The sequence below is a fragment of the Corvus hawaiiensis genome, chromosome 14 (assembly GCF_020740725.1).
Source record: "Corvus hawaiiensis isolate bCorHaw1 chromosome 14, bCorHaw1.pri.cur, whole genome shotgun sequence".
Taxonomy (NCBI): domain Eukaryota; kingdom Metazoa; phylum Chordata; class Aves; order Passeriformes; family Corvidae; genus Corvus; species Corvus hawaiiensis.
The window spans coordinates 482,141-502,219 of record NC_063226.1 but is presented as its reverse complement, the minus strand read 5'-3'; the positions used below and the strand labels follow the sequence as shown (position 1 = coordinate 502,219).

Sequence of the window (20,079 nt, the reverse complement as noted above, 5' to 3'; positions counted from 1 at the left end):
TGACTTTCACCAGGTACAAACCATAGCCAAGATTTTAAAGTCAAGCACAAAACGATGGCTCTGCTCATTCATCAGGAGATGAGCGGGTGTTAAATTTACCTCTTCCTGTAAAATATATTCAGTGTCAAGGAAAACACAACAGTTTGACAACAATTAGGGATCACAGTGCATAGGAAAGGCTCCAGAGAGCCAAACAGATGCTGCTTTGTTTATGGAGTTTGTGTAAACACGGATTTTGATGCAGCTCCTTTTATCCCGTGCACACGTGTGTCCCTCCACCTAATGAAAGGCAATTGCAAAATCACAGGCAAATATGACACCCTGTTTTGGGGGAGTTTGGTGTGTTTGCTGAGTGTTCAAACAAAGCAGATGCTGTTTCCCCAGCTTCCCCCAGACAGTCTCTGCAGTACATAGAGTTAAAAATTTCGGCCCAGACTGACAAAGGGACAGAGGACAAAGCACTTAAAAGTGCTCAGCTTTGAGGTCTCCAGCTGGTGGAGCAGAATTCACAGATCGGAGCAGGGCATTCACAGGGTGCCTGCAACGCATATTTCCGTGATGTGCAGAGTTACCCCGGCTACTCTGCATGAGCTCCTTCCAGCAGGGGAAGCAGTGCAGTCTCTACCGCTTCCACAAATGCCAAAGGTATACAAAAGGTGGCCACAGCCATAATTAAGAAGATGAACTTTACATTTTTAACTGGATGCACCAGGGAAAACCTCAGTACCTATGGACTCTGAAGGGCTCTGGCCTGGCTAAAGGTAGAATATTCTCAGTGAGAGTTTCCTAGAGAAAGGGTTAGTGAGAAATGAAGATACAAATTCGGGGAAAAGATGAATACAGCAACTGCCTTCACTTGCTCCAGTTTCCTGCATTTGACATGATAAACTGAGTTACTGTAAAAACCTCAATGTTTAGTAAAATCTCATGTTACTATTACCACCCAATTATAATCACTAATCAACACTATAGTGATACCATACTCTGTGCCCTCTTTCTACTGGCCTCAAAATAACATTTCAGAAAGTAGAAAGCCACAGCTTCGTTTTAAAGCTACTTAAAAAATATAAGGTTTTAATTGCACATTCATAACTATATGAGTGTATTAATAAATGCATGTTCACACATACACACAAATTCCTTTCACATGAGCCAGAGCTTTTCCACTGACTCCAGTGGGGACAGACAAACCACTAAAGGAAAACCCATCCCTTCACTGGGGAAGGAAAGCAGGAACTTTCTCTGAGACAAGCATGAGACGTTACCGCCCATTTTAGACATTTAGCAGTGCTCCCATATTTTGCCCATCCCCCTAGGTAAAGAACACATGAAGCACATTACCCATGGATGCACACTGGGAAGGACTGACTGACCGAGACAATCTGAAAGAGAAGAGGACTTAAAACAGACTAACATCACTTTGAACAATGTGGGAAAAGGTTGCTACACAGCTGACCTAAGATTCAATTCAAATTGCACTGTTGTCACTGGGAATTTCTCCAATGACTTTGCTGAGCTTTGGATTAAGTCTCAAGCCTATAAAATGAGAAACAGAAGAGAGAACTCTGGCTTTGCAGAAACCCTCATATCACCTCCACCAGAAGCTTCCCACAAGACTTTGCAAGCAGTTGTTGCTGCTACACAGACGACAAAAGAGAGACAGCATCCACACCAAGTATCTTCCTCAGTCAGGCATAAGAAACCATTCTGAAGCAGCTTTCTGCTTCCTAAAAATTTCTTCTCTTATCTCTTTGAACTTTTCTGAAGAGTTGTGCTCAATACTCATCCATACTCCAGTAGTAGATATAGTCAAATATGTTCATACAATTTATGCAGTAAATGTTCTAGATGCTCTATTCACTCACTTGCAGACTGTCCCAAAGGCTATGTACTCATTTAAAAAAAAATTAATTTATTCAAAATCCAGTTCTACATAATTCTATTTCAGTGCAGTCTATATTCAAGCAAGCATTTAAATATTCTATTAAAATTGATCCATCATCAAATATCGTGGAACCCAGCAAAATAATAGCTAACATCTTAGTGGTAAGCCTTCATCAGATACACGACGGTGCCTTGATACCCCCTTCATTTATTTCCAATTCTGGCACCTGTAACCATGGCAACATATACTGAAACATTTCAAGCAGAACAGAACTGACAATCACAATAACAGTGCGAAGTACCTGAGGTGGGGAGAAAAGAGGAGAGGCACAAGCAGGTAGTTGTTGAAATTAAAAGCTAATGACAAGAAAACAGCTGGAAACAAATGCTGGCTCACATGGCCATATTCTCTAGGCAGATGTATTTCTGAAAACCTGGTCTGTTCCATCTTATCAGCTGTGCAGCTATGGAAGGGAGGTAGAAAAAAATTTTTTTTCAGCAAAGAGTAGAAGTGTGAACTCTAAAAAGTAAGTTGCTGCAAATAGAAAACAAATGTTTATCTGTTGCAGCCACATCCAGGAGTACTCAGCATTAGCCCATGAAAAGCAAGTATTTTTTCCAAAGGCAAACACTCACAAATGTGCTTCAGAGAAACACTATCCATCAAGAAAGAAAGAGAAGTCACCTTTTAAAGAGATTCTAAAAGAATAATTCCATTAGCCTACATCAAAGAACAGGTTTGAAATGAACATGAGTTAATAAACCATATATGTGTAAACTGGGATAACTTCCTAGACGTTTAAGGGAACTAATTAGCATTTGAATGCTGTGAAGCAAGAAAGGGAAATTCTATCTTTAAACTGTAACAATCAAAACTAGAAATGAGATTGACCTGTGTGGGAGAGCCTAGCAGGATGCAGCTGCAAGGTTAGCTTCGAAGGTTTATGGGGCTGGAGCTGAAAAAACATAAAGATCAAGGCCATCATGAGACCTGCAGGGAAGGCTGGGGTTTTTTATCTGTTACCCCGTGAAGCTGAATTTAGAGAACAGAATTAGAAGAACAAGAGCTGGACTTACATCAGCCTCCCTGTTGCAGCACCTCACAAGCCAAAGGCTATGAATCAGGCATTAAAACCATCAGGAATTCAGCGAGCAAGGATCCCTGGAAAAAGGGAAGAAAAATAAGACAAGACGAAAGCAAACATGATATTCAACTGGAGAGTTGAGGGAAGGAGGCAGAGCAGCTGGGGATTTCTCTGCTAAGGAGCTGTAACCTCCAAGAAACAACACGAGCTGTTTGACCGAGCCTTGCTCCGAGATCATGTAACTGCTGCCTAAAAGGCTTCACACACACTCAAAAATTGCATATTCCATTTAGCCTGCTACAATCCTTTTAGATCCCTTTTTCCTTCATCAGAAGGAAACATAAAAATTCTGCAGCAGGTATTAGGGGGATTAATCCCATCCTTGCATGGGATGGAGTGACAGCAAGTGGAACAGGCAAAAGTGGTTGCAGACTGCAAAAAGGCCTGAACCCATGAAATACGTAAATGCACACCGAAGTCAGAATTTCCAGGATCAGACGCTGCAGCCAGTTATTCCCCCCTTTTCAGTTCCTTGTGCCTGACACAGGAGGATGGAGAGTCTGGCACTTCACTGCTTCATCTCTCTAGGTTACGATGCTGGAGTGTGTGTGTTGTTCTCCTGCTGAGAGCAGCTGCATCCACCTCACAGCGGGTGAAAGGACCACGAGGAGACTCCTGGAGCAGGGCTACCACTGGAAAACCAGAGATAGTCACAGGGGCCTGAGTCATCACATTCCATGGGATGACTGGGACCTCACTCTTCACAAAGCACCTAAACTCTGCCTTAGGTTGTGTGTTCCCTTTTCCCTTGTCCAGGATTGCAGAGGCCCATAGTCCATAATCCCACGAAACAGCAAATGCACCAGACACCTCTTGGTTCCACCACAGCACATGGTTGTGTTTCCATGCTGAATCTCCTGGTGTCACTGGGAATTGTGGTTCCCTCTGCTGATGATCCATCACCCAGGCGCTGCCACAGAGGGAGCTTGTTTATAGGGCAGGAAGCAGAAAGATGGCCCATTCCCTTTTTCCATGGTCTTTTAGTCATTCAAATCTTATTGTGCAGCAAGGGCTAGTACAGGATTCAGTGGAAGCAGGGGAAGATCTGGATTAGAAATGGAGAACATGGAAATGGAGAAGAGCTGGGATGTGCATTAGCAATAATTCTGGGAAAAGAGTTAGAGCCTCTTTTCTCACTTGCATCTCAGAAAATGTAACTGTCAAGCCACAGTACACAAAAAAGGTGTCATTCGCTGTCATGTAGGAAGCACCTTACTCTCCTTCCTCAGGGGAATTTCCTCAGTCACTGGATTTTGTAAAAGAGAGTATTTTTCCCCTACCTTTGTGTGTCTCATTGACTCCTATTTTCTTCTTTGTCATTTCTAAGACTCTTCTTCCTGACCCCCAAGAATGATTTGAGCTTTCCAACCAATTTCTCTAATGCCTTCAGGTTAATACGGGTTCAACAGCAGCAGCAGAGTTTAACAGCAGGTTTGGAGCAGCTCTCGCTCACAGATGTGGGAGCAGCAGAAGGGATAAGGAAAACCAGACAAGTGCAAACCACTGGGCAAAGTCTGCCCCGTCCTGGGCAAAGTCTGCCCCATCCTCCAACGTCTCTGGACATGTTTTACTCCAGAGGGAGCTCACGATGGACCCCTGTGCTTCACCTGCAGAAGGCAGCACACCTGCACCCCATTCATCAGCCAAACTCTCTCCTTCCCAGAGCAGACACCCCTCAGCCTGTGCACCTCACTCTGACCTGTCCCACGCAGGCTGAACCCACAGACACCAAGGCCAAAGGAGGACACCATGATTCCCTCCAATCTGAACGACCCAGACTTCCCCCTGTGACCCCTAGACCCTTTTGAACAATTTGCACTGATACAGAATTTTCTTGAAAAAGATATCCCATCATGAGTTACGGACTTTAAGTGCTAGAAAAGGCACTGTGCCCCTTGGGATGCTCCTTCAATGGTTAATTAATCTCACTTTAAAACCAGCCTCCTTTCTTTCTAATTTTTGCTGACTTCTTCAATTTCTAGTTACACGATCTTGTTATACTTTTAACACAGATATAACAGGTTTTCTATCTTTACTAGGGTGCTGACAGACCAAAATTTTCAGCTTTCCATTTTTTCAAAGAATCTAGTTAATGTTCCAATAAAGAAAACCTTTTCATTTCAAAATCCCATTAGATCACTTTTACAGAAAGATAACCATTTATTCTTAGACTCTAGGAACCACAGCAGTGAAACCATTTGCATCCAGTGTTCCTCTATTTTTATATTCACTTTCACCTAAAAGCAAAAGTGTGAAAGTCTTAACTCATTCTGGATTTTGATTTCACTTCACACCTTCAAAGCTAATTAATTATCATTTGGAGTGAAATGGCATGTTTAACAGCTATAATGAAAATGTTAAGATACTGGACTTAAGGAGTTCTGACCCAAATGCAAGCTGTCAATAACCTAAACATTTATTTATTTTTTAATTTTGCATTGTTTGCCATCCCAAACTGGGAGAAAATTTAATATAATGAGAATAATACTCACTAACCTCAAATGATGTGGAGCCATGAAAGCAGAATTCTGTATCTCAAGTCTGACTTCTCAGAAAGTAAAAATGAGCTAATATTTCAAAACAAAAGGTCCTTCAGAGCTGAAAATTGAAACGTGTTTATTGCCACTACTTCAGTTTTTATTTTTCTACTTTGTTTTCACATTGGTTGGGTCATTCGGAGTGTACACCCTTACCCCCAAATCAAGATACAGCAATGGAAGGGCACTGAATTATTGTCCCTTCTTTGTCACCCTGGAAATCTTCTGTATCAGGATAAAGCAGAACCAAGCAAGCACTGCTGCTCCTGGCCTGTTCCTGCTGTAGGACTGGTGTAAAGGGCAGGAGTATAGCCCAGGATTACGGCTTTACAGCTGCCCTACTGCTATCTTTCTACCTGTGGAAAATGTTTTATGGGTTTTTTTTATTTTAAACTCATGATTTATGACTTTGGAATTAGGGATGAATCCTATTAGGGAGACAAAAGGCTCCTTGTAGTTCATAGCCATCTAATAGTGTGAGAGATAGAGAGACTATTATATTTGGCACAATATTTACAGAAATTAATCCTCAAGCGCTAAAGATTTGAGGGATTAACAGTCTGAGTGACAGCTGAGATCATCCAGCCTCTATCCCTGGATTGTGCCACAAAACCATTTGCCTTCAAGTTGAACACATTCCTCACTTCCACCCCAGTCAGCACAATTCCTGCTTTTATTGCACTCAGGTCCCCAGGGGAGATCAACAAACTCATAAATCCTTATTTCATGGTGGTTTGCAAAATTGTTGTGTTATTTTTGTTTCTAAGATTTGATATGTGCCTTCCTCCCTCTGTGAAGAAAAAGACATATTCCCTGTATAAAATGCACCACATTTTTAAACCTTCAAAATTTGATTAAAGAGCTTTGAAACTGTCCGTTTTCAGTAAGAAATTATATGTAGTGGCCACGCATATAAACATGTCCACAAAGAATCATCCAGACTCTCCCAGGCATTGCTTGGAGAAGTCCTAACTAGTGGGAGACCTTAGCTACTGTGTCCTTCCTCCCTCATTTCCCACAGCAGGAATGTGACTGACTATTCCCCTGGACTAACCTGGGTCGAAGAGGGCAGACGAGCTCCCATCTCCAGCTACTGAGAGGGGGATCTTGCAGTGAAGAGTTGGGAAATAGGAAGAAGTGGCCCCAGTTCTGGAAAGAGGCACTGCCACGGCTGTGGCATCACTCACAGAGGCTCCCCAGCTGAGCAGACAAGATAGGGAAGGAGAGGAGATTTTGTGGTTGCCATGGCAGTGGCAGCATGGGGCCATGGCAGGAGAGCAAGAAATATTCATTGCATGCTTATTCATATGGCTTGTAAAAAATCTGTGAAAACACCTGAAATAAATTTACAATTAATCTTCCCAATATCTCCATACTTTGAAGTCAAAGAAATACACAAGTACCAGCATGCTGGGCAAGGTGCAATTTGTTCAGAGCTGTGTAACTTTGTAGAGACCAATGAGGTTACAAGGTTTTGTCCAGAAGGATCTTAAATATCACAGTGTGAATGTGTTTCTTGCTTTTCAGGGCTTAAGAAACTACCAGAGGAGGAGAGTTCCTCCAAGGAGCACCGATACCCAAGCAGCTGGCAGAAATCACCCAGTCTCATCCAAAATGGAGACATTTACTGCCCTCCACAGAAATTCTGGCAGGGAAAGAACTGTGGCAGGATGTTTTTGCCATCTGTCTTCCCAGTTGTCAGGTTATTTCCACGGCCATTTTTGAAAGGTAACATCCACTTGCAGTTCCTGGGCTACAGGAAAGGGCTTGTGAAAATACCCTACAGCACCACGTGCAGCTGGGGACTAGGGGATAAGGGCTGCAACAGCTGTGTGATGATGCTTTTTAGGAATACACAATGAGGAGATGCTTTAAGAGCAACGGGAAGATGGTGAACTGCAAAGGGGGACGACTGCAGGTCACCATGAGATGCTACTGCAAAGGGATTCCTGTGGGTATGCAGAAGATCCAGTCTAAACAGAAAAGCCTCCAGAAGGATTGGGGGTTTTCTTGTGAGCAGAAAAAGTACCAGAGCCTGTGGATGACTCTCACTACTCATAAGCTACTTCCCTGTCCAGCATTTATAGGACGCACTGCTCTTAGCTGTGGATCAGATTAGGATTTTTAAGAATAAATCATAAAATTCAATGTCTTCAGGGTAGGAATAGAGCCCAGAACTGCCCTCTCACGAGGCAACATGAGCAGCTACAGCACAGTGGCGAGATGGTGAGGAGAACAGGCAGCATTGGTGCCTTTTGCCCCGTGCTCCACAAAGGGACATCTTTGGGGTGTCCCTGCATTACCTATCCCCTGCAGTGGGAAGTGTGGGATTAAAACATGCCCTCAGTCCTTGGCAATAGATAAGGTTTTCTTTTCCTTCCTTAAAATTGTATTTCATCCTTAATTAGCTCACAAGCCTGTTGTTCAAAAGCTGAGATCTCTTCTCTGGGTTTTCCCCTGCTTCAGTTCAAATCACATCTAAAGACAGAGCCATCCTTTCATGAACAGAACCAATTCTTTTGCTTGCGTTGCCAGCATGGTTAGGCCCTTATCAAATCTCTTCCCTACTGTAATATTTCTTTTCAAGGTAGCTCACTAACCCTTACCTGGTTTTCACTTTTACCTGCAAATAGCAAAATACCATCAACTGGAAAAGATAATTCCTCACTTGTGAAAGTGTTATTTTTTTATTCTATGATATGGGCAATACAAATGTCACTCCAAGTCAGGTTGTATTAAGTAGTTTCATGTCACATGACACAGTGTGAATTGACACATGCTGTGCTGTTGTATGAGATCTGGGGTTACTTGTTTGAAGAGACTTTTTTCTTTTCTGTTTAGGAGAAGATATTACATACTATAGATATTACATGATCCATCCATTAGCTAAAAAATAGATCCAGATAAAGGTATAATTCCTGGCATTTAGAGCAAAATAAAACCTGGAAATCATTGCTTACTTTTCATATAATACTGATAGTCAGCTTATTCCTTACAATTTTTTAAAGACAGCAAAAATTATGTGACGAGACTACATCTGTTATTAAATACAATTGATATAGAAAAGTAAAACAAAAATCCCCATGCAGATTCCAAATGTCAAACCAAACCAGGGACCTGCTTTATGTTAGCAACTGGTAGTCACTCTGAAAAGCCTCTTATAAGTTTCAGCATTGTTTTATTTTTCAATAAGTTATGGAAAAGCCAAGGACTTACCAACAATAATTCTCACTCTGCCTATCCACACACAGACCAGTATCACCAGTTATCCAGTACTACCAACCCCTTCATCATTAAAGTTTTATTGGTAAAGGCTGGGATGGGACAAAAGAGTTGATTCCTTATTTAAATCACATGTAAGAGCATTCAGTCAAATCGCATCTACCAACAAAATTAAAATCCTAATCAAAGCTCATTAAACCCATGCATATGAACCATGACAGTATTTGCTTGTTTGTTTGCTGAAAATTTTCCAGAACTTGGTGCTTTGTTTTCCAGGAGCCTGGAAAGCCTCAGTATAATTTTCTGGCACAGGAATAGGAAAGCTGTGTACTTCCAACCAGAGGAACACAGGGATTCCCCTTGTCTCAGTCTGATTATTTTGGTGTATAAGTTACCATCCTCTCCCTCTTTTCAGAATTGAATTACAAACTGGATTGCTCAACAAATATGAACAGGCTGGTTACCAGCAGCAGCATTTGCCTCAGTGAGCCTTGCAGGAGCCTCCTCGAGCCGGTCCTGTCCTTCACTTCATGCCAAAACAGCCATATTTCTCCATGCTCAGCCACCTCCAGGCACACAGCCTCAGCTTTGCATTTATTCTCACCTTTAATTCCCAAGGTTCTTTCTTATGTTCCAACCCAGACCTTCCCTTTGCTCTCCCTAATGTTTTGGATATTTGGAGACACAGGGCAGAAACCACCATCTCTGAGACACAGAACAACCTCACTTCCTCTGGAATTAGAGCAACACATCCATGATTTCACTGGCACATCCCAGCCCAAGAGCTTTTACAGTGCATCTTGATCTTACTGACTGCTAAAAAATGTACACAAAAGTTTGGAGTATTATAAAGGCTGCTTGTAAACTAAAAAGCATCACCACTGGAGCCTCTCCAGTGTGTCCCACCTGTTCGGTTGTCACAAATCACAGAGCATGGAGTCACTAAGACTGGAAAAGTCCTCCAAGATCATCAAGTCCAACCTTTAAAAGAATCACGGGTCTTGGGTCAATGCTGCGTGACAGGCTGCACCAATGACCTCATGCCAGCCCTGGGGCACCCACGGCACAGATCTGGAAAGTCTGCCCTCACACACAACACTTTTGGAGCCACATTTTGCGTGGCTGATGGGCTGGAGCTGCACTGCAGAGCAATGCAACCCCCTGTGCTCCTCAGAGCACCGATCTGAAGCCTGACAATGACTGTGGTCGGGGCGTTGCATTTGCAAGCAAAACACACTCTTACTTTCTCAATATTGGCTCCTTTATTGCCAGCTCTTATGGCTGACAACACAGGAGAGAACTTCATAAAGAAAGTCTCATGATAGCTGTTATTTATTATGCAAATGCTGCCTGCCATGGCAACATTGCATGCAGTAGTCCGCTTTATTTGCCCCGATACATGCATATTCAAATTGAGGCTGCATACATTGTGCCTACACATTACAAAGATTTTGTTTTCCTTGACACTTACGGGAGAACAAACTGCAATTAATACAGCCTGTTTAAGCAGACAGCATCCAATTAGTTATCATCCATTTTCAGATTGGGACTCTAGACTAAAAAACATGGAGCTGGCTTCTTATTCAAAAGGAAAATACATCCAAACTATGGGTTTTCAAAGACACATTTAACTCACAATGGCCAGGATACTCACTTGGCCTTTAATGTGAAATGGAGTGTTAATTTTTCTCTGTCACCTCTTAATTGCTTCCTTATTATACTGTTCAAGCAGTTAATTGCTAGGCTGAGTGAAAGAGTGTTTTCAAGGGAAAGGAAATGCCACAGCATGAAAGAAAAAAAAATAGAAGCAGCACACTAGTGTAATTTGGCCTGATATAATGTTAGTTGTGGTATTGCCTTTAATGGTAACTACAAAAATTAACAGGAAAAGCTAAACAGTTTTCTATTGCCAAACAAGGCAGGAGAGGTATCAGGAGGTTTGGCGATCAGCAGTTGGTGGGATCACACTCAGGGAATCAATCTATTCCACGGACATGACGTTTGTACACGGGAGATTTCCTTCTGCTCCACCCCTTGCAATAAGGAACCTTTACTGATTTGTGGTGCAGGAGCTGCTTCTCAGGCTCACCTCTCTCGTTCCACTCACTGTTACCTGCGAGCTGACAAGAGCATCCCCGTGCCTCGGGGCTGGAAGCACCAGGACTGGACGCAGCCTCCGGCTCTCCAGGGCTGCTGTCTGTGACTGCTCTGCTGAGCTCTCCAGAGCCTCCTGAGCGATCCTGTGCAGCAGACTTGAAGAAGCAACCATCAGACATTTTTTCTGCCAGTCCTGCAAATACAAGGAATTGAAATGACTGGCGTTTCCAAAGGCTGTGAGCGCACCTGACAGCAGCTGCGTTCCCCTCCCCGCCTAACCCAACATCGCTGGCACTCCTCAGGCATCAAGGCCAGTCTTTTTGCAAGAGACACCTGAGTCGGTCGGGAAAGACTTTACTGATGTCACACAGGGACAACAGATACTCCAGATGCAAAGGCAAGAATCAGAAGCCTTTATTTAAAGAATAAGTGATTGCAGGCTCTAGAGGCAACCTTTGCATGACAGTGCTAGAATTCATGATCAGTAGTATTTCCTCTCTCCTCTAATTTTTATTAGAGAATAGTAATTATTAATGGAGGAAGGAGACAGGAAAAATAAAAGCAGATACCAAAGGCACTGTTGCATGGTAGATTTAAATACGCACATTAATTCATAAGCAAAGTGAGTTAAATACGAATTTTGAATTAATTTCCTAAATGTAGCTTCCCAGTGGACAATAGAAAAGAGATGATCCAGTTATCAACTTGTGCTTATTAGCATTCAAACATGCTGATTAACTCATTAGTAAGACTACATTTAAAGTCATCCCTTTTGTTTCCTTCTATAAACTGTTGGTCTTTCATTTATTGGAAGAAGAAAATACATTTATTTAGGATCGAGAAGAATGAGCCAACTTTGGCTGAAAAATAACAAACTTTATAGAATATAAAAAAAAATCCTCTTTCATTTTACAGGAGTCTATGAAGTAGCACTGTCATCTGCTGAACTGGGTGGGTGAAAAGCAGATGCCTGACAGCGTTGCAATTTCACTGGGAGAAAGTAATGAGTAGGAGATATCAAAGCAAAATTTAGCTTTCAACCAGACAGATCTCAGAATTGCACAGAGAACTCCAGAATGACATCCTGAATGTCCAGCTGAGAGATTGGCTTGTGAAGCTCTACCTGCGTCCTGCCAAGGAGCTACACTGCTTATGGCTCCTGTGGAACACTGCTGCTGTCTGTTTGCACACACTGCAGGCATCGGTCACCCGAATTCTCAGCACAAAAACACCCCACTGAATGTGTGGGATGTGTGATTTAGAGTTCCAGAGCTAAGACATAAGGTTTTGGCACAAAGTGAGTAGAAGGTGTGAGCTGTGTATCTTCACCACCTGCAACTATGGCATCCAGTGAAGACAAACACGACGCCTGCCCGGAGCTGCAGGACTGGCCCTTGATAACTCTGCTGTCGTCTCACCAGGACGGCCGAGGTGCCACTTTCAGTCAACAGAAAAAATGAAACGAGGCACAGTCTTACTTTGCAGGACTTAATCACTCCTGATTAAGAGTGTGCCACCATGCTGGAAAAGGTGAGGAGACCCAGCAGAGCCCAGAGCAGATGTCACTGACATGCAAGGGAACAGGTGCAGAGGGAGTTTGTCACTGCAGAAACTTCTGGGACATTTTGTCACAGAGAGAAACCCCAGCAGAAACCTCAGTTCATCTTCCCCACATAACCAGCAATGGAGAAGGGACCTCTCCTTGTGAGCCAGACATCCATCTGTGGTAGGAATGACTGACCAGCTCTCACAAAGGTAAATTAGTCCATAACAATCACAGCACCAACTCCATTCACCATGCAGAGTCAAGATTTTCTCAACTCAGGCATCAGGAAAAAGTTTCAAAACTCTGGATATTCTTTTAATGATTATTTCAGTGCTTCTTTAGTATTTTATTTTACTATCCCCCTAAGAAATTGCACAATAATAGCTTTGCAGTGCCCTGAGATTTTCACCTCTTTTCAGGTAAGTGCTGTGTCTTGGCCACATCTCAGCATCTTCATTGTCTACCTGTTTATATGGCCTTTGCTTCCACCTGACCCATACACCTCACAAGCTTAAACTTATTTTAGTCTGTCCACTACTCTTGTGGAAAATTTAATAATAAAATGCTGAGGCATCGAATAAATTAAATATTCTGCCACAGATAACACAGACCATCTTTCTCCTCTGGCCTTCTAATGTCTTCCTGTTTAAACACAGGAAGAAATTGTTAAAAATCCCTTGAAACACATCAAGAAATATCTCTCTCCCACTGGTGTAATCAACAAGTCTAAAATTCAGTCTGAACACACCAAAACATCTCATTTTGCATAGCAGACTTCCTGACACCTTTCTGTGAAACCATTTGATGTCCATACAATATCTAAGTATATGTACACATTACCCCCTATGCAGTACCTTGCTATTATTATGGGATAGTCTCCTTATATATTTCTGCCATTTTAGAGGGCATAAATAGGTTCTCTGAACAGGATATACTTAAATTGAACAACCTGATGTCTTATTTTCATACAAATCCATTTTATTAAACTGTCTGTTTCCATTCTTGTATATTAAGATTTTTACCTAAATCTCTCTCATTTTTCTCTTTAACTTCCAATTTGCCTTTGTCTAAGGATACTGACAATGTCCTATATAGCCTTGAAATCAATTTAGTGAGACAGTCTCTTTGTACAACAATTTTTCAATCTGCTACATTTGCATTTCTATACCTTTCTTTAATTCACAAAGAACAGCATGTCTTAGCCAAAGGAAATGGGAAAACTGAGCTCCAGGAATATTAAAATCTTCTACAAATTGGTCAAACGATTTAAAATGTCCATCCTTAAACAAATCTTTAATACAAATGGATCCTTTTTGTTGCTAGGTTCTAAAGGCTCCATTTTTAATACAAGTGGAAGGTCCTCATTATAACACAATAGAGTTAAGGGAGACAATTTCTCATACCAGCCCATGAATTTATACACTTTCCCCACATTTTACAGACTGGGAAATAGTTGTTAACATAATCTTTTTCTGTCACACCATTTTTATGTATATTTTTATGTCTGTGTTATCTCTCAAGTGCAAGTTCTGTATATATAGATCCTTGTACAAAAGTGTGAAGGAAATTACCCTTGTCAGGTCCTTATCACTTAGAGTTGTGATGTGTTAATCCTACTCTCCTGCCACAATTCTCGCAGATCTGCTGCATTCCATTGGTGCAAGGTTTCCATTTAGCTTCCCTATACCTTCAACTGTACTACAGTCTTTATCAATAAAAGAAATAGCGTACATTTCTCTTTACAAAGTTTACATTTCAACTAAATAAATGAAAGAGTAAAATAATAGTCATTCACATAAAAAGAAAACCAAATTAACTACCTACCAGTCAAAGAAAATAAAGACAAATGTAAAACAGTAAGATAATGACAAATATTAACCTAGTCACAGAATTTTAAAAAGCACAGAAAGACTGAGGTTAGAGTAAAGTTTGTGGATTCTCCAACCCTCTCCTCAACACAAGGCCAGCTAGATGAGGCTGCCCAGGACCATGTCCAGTCAGGTTTTGAATAGATCCAAGGATAGAGAGTCCATTACTCTGGGCAACCTGTCCCAGTGTTTGATTACTTTTACACTAAGAAAGGTTTTTCTTACATTTGAAGACTCTGTTGAACAAAAATTCTAATACATAGTGGGAACACCAGTAGACCCTCCTCTCCATCTCTCCACCTCAGAAAAGCTTAATACCTTCTTTGAGTGCTGTTTGTCCTACCTATTCCCATAAAATTTTCCATCATAAAAACACTGCAACTTCCTGTCTCTATTTCTATTTGCTTTCCTTCCACTCATTCAGCAGCCTTGCCTGCTGACTTCCATAAGTCAGTTTACTTCCCCACTCTAGCCCTGATGATTCTGTAATATGACCAAACTAAACAATTGAGACAAAATTCATTCCATTACTGTTCTGCTAAAGCCAGCGGATTTACTTCAGGATTGAATTTGCTCTTCTTATGTGAGAAATGGGGGATTCAGAAGGAGATAAAAGAAGAATGAAAAGAAAAACTGACCTTGATGGCCATATTTTCTTTAATCTATGAGGGCCACTAGATGAATGCACACAGCTAGCCTGACAATACTGCCTGCATTTAAACGCGGGTGGGTGTAAATATAGGTAAGGGCACTAATCAGCCAGGTGGCTACATGTTACCCTGAACACAAGCAATTAACTACAAGGGCAATTTTCTCCCAGAGGTTAGTTATTTCATAGCCAATTAACCAGGCAGCTTCACCCCACTTTGAACTGTGTGTAGAGTAAGAGCCATGTCTGCATCTGGACCTTCAATAGATTCCCTGTAGCTTTAGCCATCAGCCCTATTCATCTTTTTCTAAAGTAGTTACAGCATCCACCTGCCTTTCAGTATTTAACTCCTTCATTTGTAAAGAAGCAAGCAGAACATTTGAACAAAAAGATATTTTTATCTTTATAATAGGCAAGGCAATTTTAGCAGTATATGTCTATGAAACTCGGCATTCAGCCTTGTGTAGTGTCTTCACAAAATCAGTGAATGCACTTTATTTAACATACACACTGTCTGCAAAGCTGGCCTTTGGAGAGAGAAATGTGTTCTTTCGTGTTCGGAACATGGCAGGTCCAAGGAAGATTGACTGAAAGCTCAGGAGGAGAATAAATCCAGTTAACACAAGCTAACGCTGCACCCTCTTTATGTAATGCGTTAATAATGTAATTACACCTTAAATATTAATAGAATATGCTGAATAGCTCTGAACAGATGCATATCACAGGCTGTGTATGACAGTGTGCATGTAAGCAATAGCTGGATTGTATTCCCAGCAGACACATGACAGCGTTACAGCCCGGGGTGGGCTCACCTGCAGCCCCGCACACGCGGCCCGGGCGGGGCAGGCTGGGGAGGCTCCAGGTAAAGGAATCCCACTCCCTCAGAGCTGAGCTCTGATTGCATCCTCAGCTACTGCCCTTCCTCCCTCGCAGCCCACAGGTCACAGCTCAGCACAGGACTAGAGCAGGGCTGTAACTCTGACTGGTTATTCCCACGAAAACGAGTGTCCAGCTGGATGAGGTCCTGCCTGTGGATCACCAACACCACAGCTCCTGGCACGGGAGCTCCCTCTGCCAGGGCGCGTCTTCCCCACCAGTGACACAGAGAGCCTGGAGAGCACAGCACAGCTCAGCTCCCACAGCCCGCAGTGCCCCAGGAGCCCCCGAGGACCCCACACCCGTGGCGTAACTAACAAAAAAAGCATTTCCCAGCACTGTCGTGGTCCATCTAGAGGAGAGTCAGGGAACAGTTTCATGGCCCGGTGCTGTGATTTCAAAAGTACCCCTGAACCGCCGTATCTCACTCTGAAAATCTTCTAAATTACAAGACGAACAGAGCCAAGAGTGCAGAGTTAGAATAACTAGAAAGTCCGTAACTCTTATGAAATTCCCTGAGCTTTCCTTTGCATTCCTCCTGAGAGATTTTAGTGTAAGAGATATCTCAGATATTTTAAGAAGAAAAAAATCTACTCTGTGAACAACACATTAGACAAGACACACATTCTCCTTCCATAAAGGGATTAAGAGAGAGGATGGAAAATGAAGTATCCCTTGAACTTTGCAGTTTCTAGGTTGCCAAGTTCTTGCTGAAATAAGAACATAAAAGCAGAACACAAATAGAGTTTTGAATAAAATCAAATAAAATAGTAAAAACACATAGAAGTTGAGCAATGTTTCAGTAGTTGCTTTTCGCTCTGGCTAGGTTAATAAATTGAAATAGACATTTAAGTGAAATTTCACTGTTTATGGTCAGGATTATCAGAGAAGAGATGGCTATAATTTGGCTGCATCAATTCCCATCCCCTTGCCCTTGCTATTCTCTGTGTATTTCTCAGTAACAAGACTGTCATTTTAAGTATTATTTATTTACCAGACAACCACGGTACTGTTTGACATGTAATAGAATATTTCCATGAATTTTATTTGCTAAAAAATAGCAACATGAAATGTAAGGTTTTTTTAATCTGCTACAATAAGTAGCAAAAGATCAAAAGTAATCAAACCCATGCTGACAATTAGTTAGATAAAAGTCTGACAATTCTGTCCACTACAGCTATTATTATTTACATAAGAAATTTCTCAATTACACAATAAGTTATCATTATATAGTTTAGGCAGAGAATTGGAAAATATATGCAAGTTATAGAGTTTACATCTTAAAATTAGCTGTTCCTAGAATGTATGGAGAATGAAAGCTCAAATTCATGACCCTCCCAACACTACAGATTGAAAAAATATGTTGTATCAAACATCCACATAAATTATAAAAGCCCCTTTAAAATGTCAAGTATAGATCCTACTGCGCTTAGGATGTCAGCATACCTCTAAAAATATGGAGTGATGAGGCACGGATACAATTCATAGCGGAAATCAAGCACGCTTTTCAACTCGCACGCACAAAAAAAAAGTGATAAATCAAACAAATCTTCCCCTTTTCAAACTGAACTGCAACTGTATTAACTTCACACAAATTGTCCAGATCGGTGATATCTGATTATGGTATTTAGGCATCCACAATGTTATATTGCCTTTTTGACAGTAGGATTACAAAATTTAATGCTGCAGTTTTAGAAGACAAATGCATTAGTTGAAATCATCAGTTTAGCCATTTGCATTAAATGATGCTGAATAGAAAATGTTTATTAGTCCAGTTGTGACATCCCTGGTTTTTGTAAAAATCAGTAAACCAACACTTTTAGGCTGAGCCTGCAAAGAGATATATCTTGGCACTCTCTCAATGCAAACAGAAAAATCTCTTTTTCTAGATCTTATTGTGGGACTAAATTTGTAGTATTTCCTCTTGGCTAGTAACAATTTCCCAGAGAGCTACTTTAAAAAATGAGCAACAAATATTTATAAAATAATATCATTTATGCTGAAAACTTGCAGCTGTTGAGGAATGAAAAGAAAGAGGGGGCTGGGATAAAACATAACGCTGTGAATTAACACAAGAGTAAGTGCAATGTCATTTTCATACACTGAGAGAAAATTCGTGGACTTCCCTCAGCGAAGGCAAAAAGCCTTTGCTCTGTGGCTGTCTTGCAAACTGCTTCAACTGCAACACCTTCAAATAATGAGGCTAGTTAAGGGAGAAATCGTCAGTAATAGTATGGTTCTTAGGCACCTAATCCTGCCTTTTTATTTACACAGCTCTGCCATGTGGTGTCAGAAATCTCTGTCTGGTTATTAGCAACCCTCTGAGGTCGTTCCCTTTCAGGCGGCTGCCCTCCAGAGAGGGACAGAGGACAAAACATTTGCTGTTGAAGGTTTTTCTCCTTTTAAATCGTTCTGCACTGTGGAGAGACCAGTGGGCCATTCCCGAGCGGTGCCAAGAGCTGGGAATGCTGCGGGAGGGGCGCGTTCCTGTCCCGCGGGAGCCGTGGGACTCTGCCCACGAGATGGCAGGCTGAGATGCTGTTTGCATTTTTCAGCCGCTCTTCAACTGGAAATAGTTTCCCCTCTCAAATGACAGCAGCCCCAGGTAGCAGAGGTGACATTTGCTTTACATTATGATACACACTAATTAATCATTAGCGATCCCAAAAGTATGTCGACTAAAAATGCTTTGCTATGGCTCATCACAGTAGGGGCTTTCAATATTGATACTGTTACACACACATATGTTCCACGGCTGGTTGTTATATACCCATGGATTTAGTGGTTTAGGCTACAGAATATCTTTTAAGTGCTGCTAATTATTGTTTGCTAAAACTCCTTACAGTTGGTAATGAACTTAATGTCTTGTACTTTATGCAATAAACTCTGGAGGTCACAAAACGACTGCTTGACTGGGAGATGAAATGGGACTTTTACAAGCTAAAGCTGCTGCAAAACTGACTGGAACTTTTTGTGGCATAGCCCAGGGTTTTTGGAGGGGTTGACATTTTTCCACCCATGTTTCAGTCTCTATGCCAACCGTCTGGGGCCATCCCTCTTCAGTCCCAGCAGCCCCTGGCTGATCAGTGCCGCAGCAAAGTGACCGGGGACACCACGGTTCTGTAAGAGATGATGCCTGACTGCACTTCAAATGTGACCAAAGCTGCATGTCACTACGGTGAGGACACTGAGGGGGTTTGATTCACCTCTGCTACCAAGTACCCAGGCTGGAAAATAGGAGGTGGTGAGGAGTTCACGTTAATAAACCTGAACAGGAAGGTCAAGAGGTCCAAAAGCACCAGCAGCTCTCAGTCCAGCCTCATGTGCCTTTAACCCTGGTTAAAAGCACCCAAGACAGTCAGAAGGAGGCAAAGAGATTTGGACCTTGGTTTCAGCCAAGTACAAGATGGAAATTTTTTGAAAAGCACAGTCCTTTTCCCTGGGAACCCTCGTCAGAGGCTGCCAAGCTGCTGACCTGTCTCATTTTTTCACCTCATCATTGCTGCACAGAAACAATCCAAACCCAAATGTACCTGACAGGTCCTGCCTCGGCAGTCCTGCTCTCAGTAGGTTCATCTTCAGTCATCCTTAGCAGACATCCACTCTACAGAGGATACATGGTCTTACCTTAGCTCGGGAGTACTTCAACAGACCCTTCTAAATGGTAAAGGGTGTTCAGGTGCACACCAGTGAGGGGAATCACATATGGTTAAAATGTTCTATAAACCAAAGAGTCCTGAGTTCTTAAACAGCAACAAAAGCCCTTGTTTTAAAGAGAACCAACCAAAAATCACATTCCAGGTAGGCTGACACCATTAAAAGCGTCTCTGCGGGTCACCTTATCACAGATTCTTATAACACAATATTCTTAGTTGGAAGGGACCCACAAGAAACCTCAAGTCTAACTCTTAAGTAAATGACTCATATGGGAATCAAATCTGCCACGCTGGTGGTTTTTAGCACCATGCTCTTACCAGCTGAGCTAATCTCAGGGTCTGCACTGGATGGGAGCTAAGCTGTCTAGAAAATTCTATTCTAAACATAAAAAATCGAGCCTTTGAATCTGCTAGTGTTGCAAGACAAATATTGAAAGGTGAGCACAGGCTCTTGCAAAGGTTATGAAGTGAATATCTATGATGCTTCTCCTCAGGGAAGTGAAGAGGAAGCAACAAATTAACATTTGTTACAGGACTTTTCTCTACCACTCTGCATCACCTGTGTGTCAGAGGGACTCATGCCAGCCTAGATGTCAATT

The 20,079-nt window shown here is 41.9% G+C and overlaps 1 long non-coding RNA gene across 1 annotated transcript in view; it reads right to left on the bottom strand.

Annotated features, from left to right (window-relative positions):
• Positions 1-2,961: 2,961 nt before the first annotated feature.
• The window catches only part of LOC125333460, a 48,367-nt gene continuing 31,249 nt past the window's right edge, over positions 2,962-20,079 (bottom strand). Inside the window, exons 2-3 of the long non-coding RNA XR_007206864.1 lie at positions 10,902-11,078; positions 2,962-3,046 (exon numbers count right to left, since the gene is read on the bottom strand). This is a non-coding gene — a long non-coding RNA (uncharacterized LOC125333460). The remainder of the gene's footprint in view (positions 3,047-10,901; positions 11,079-20,079) is intronic.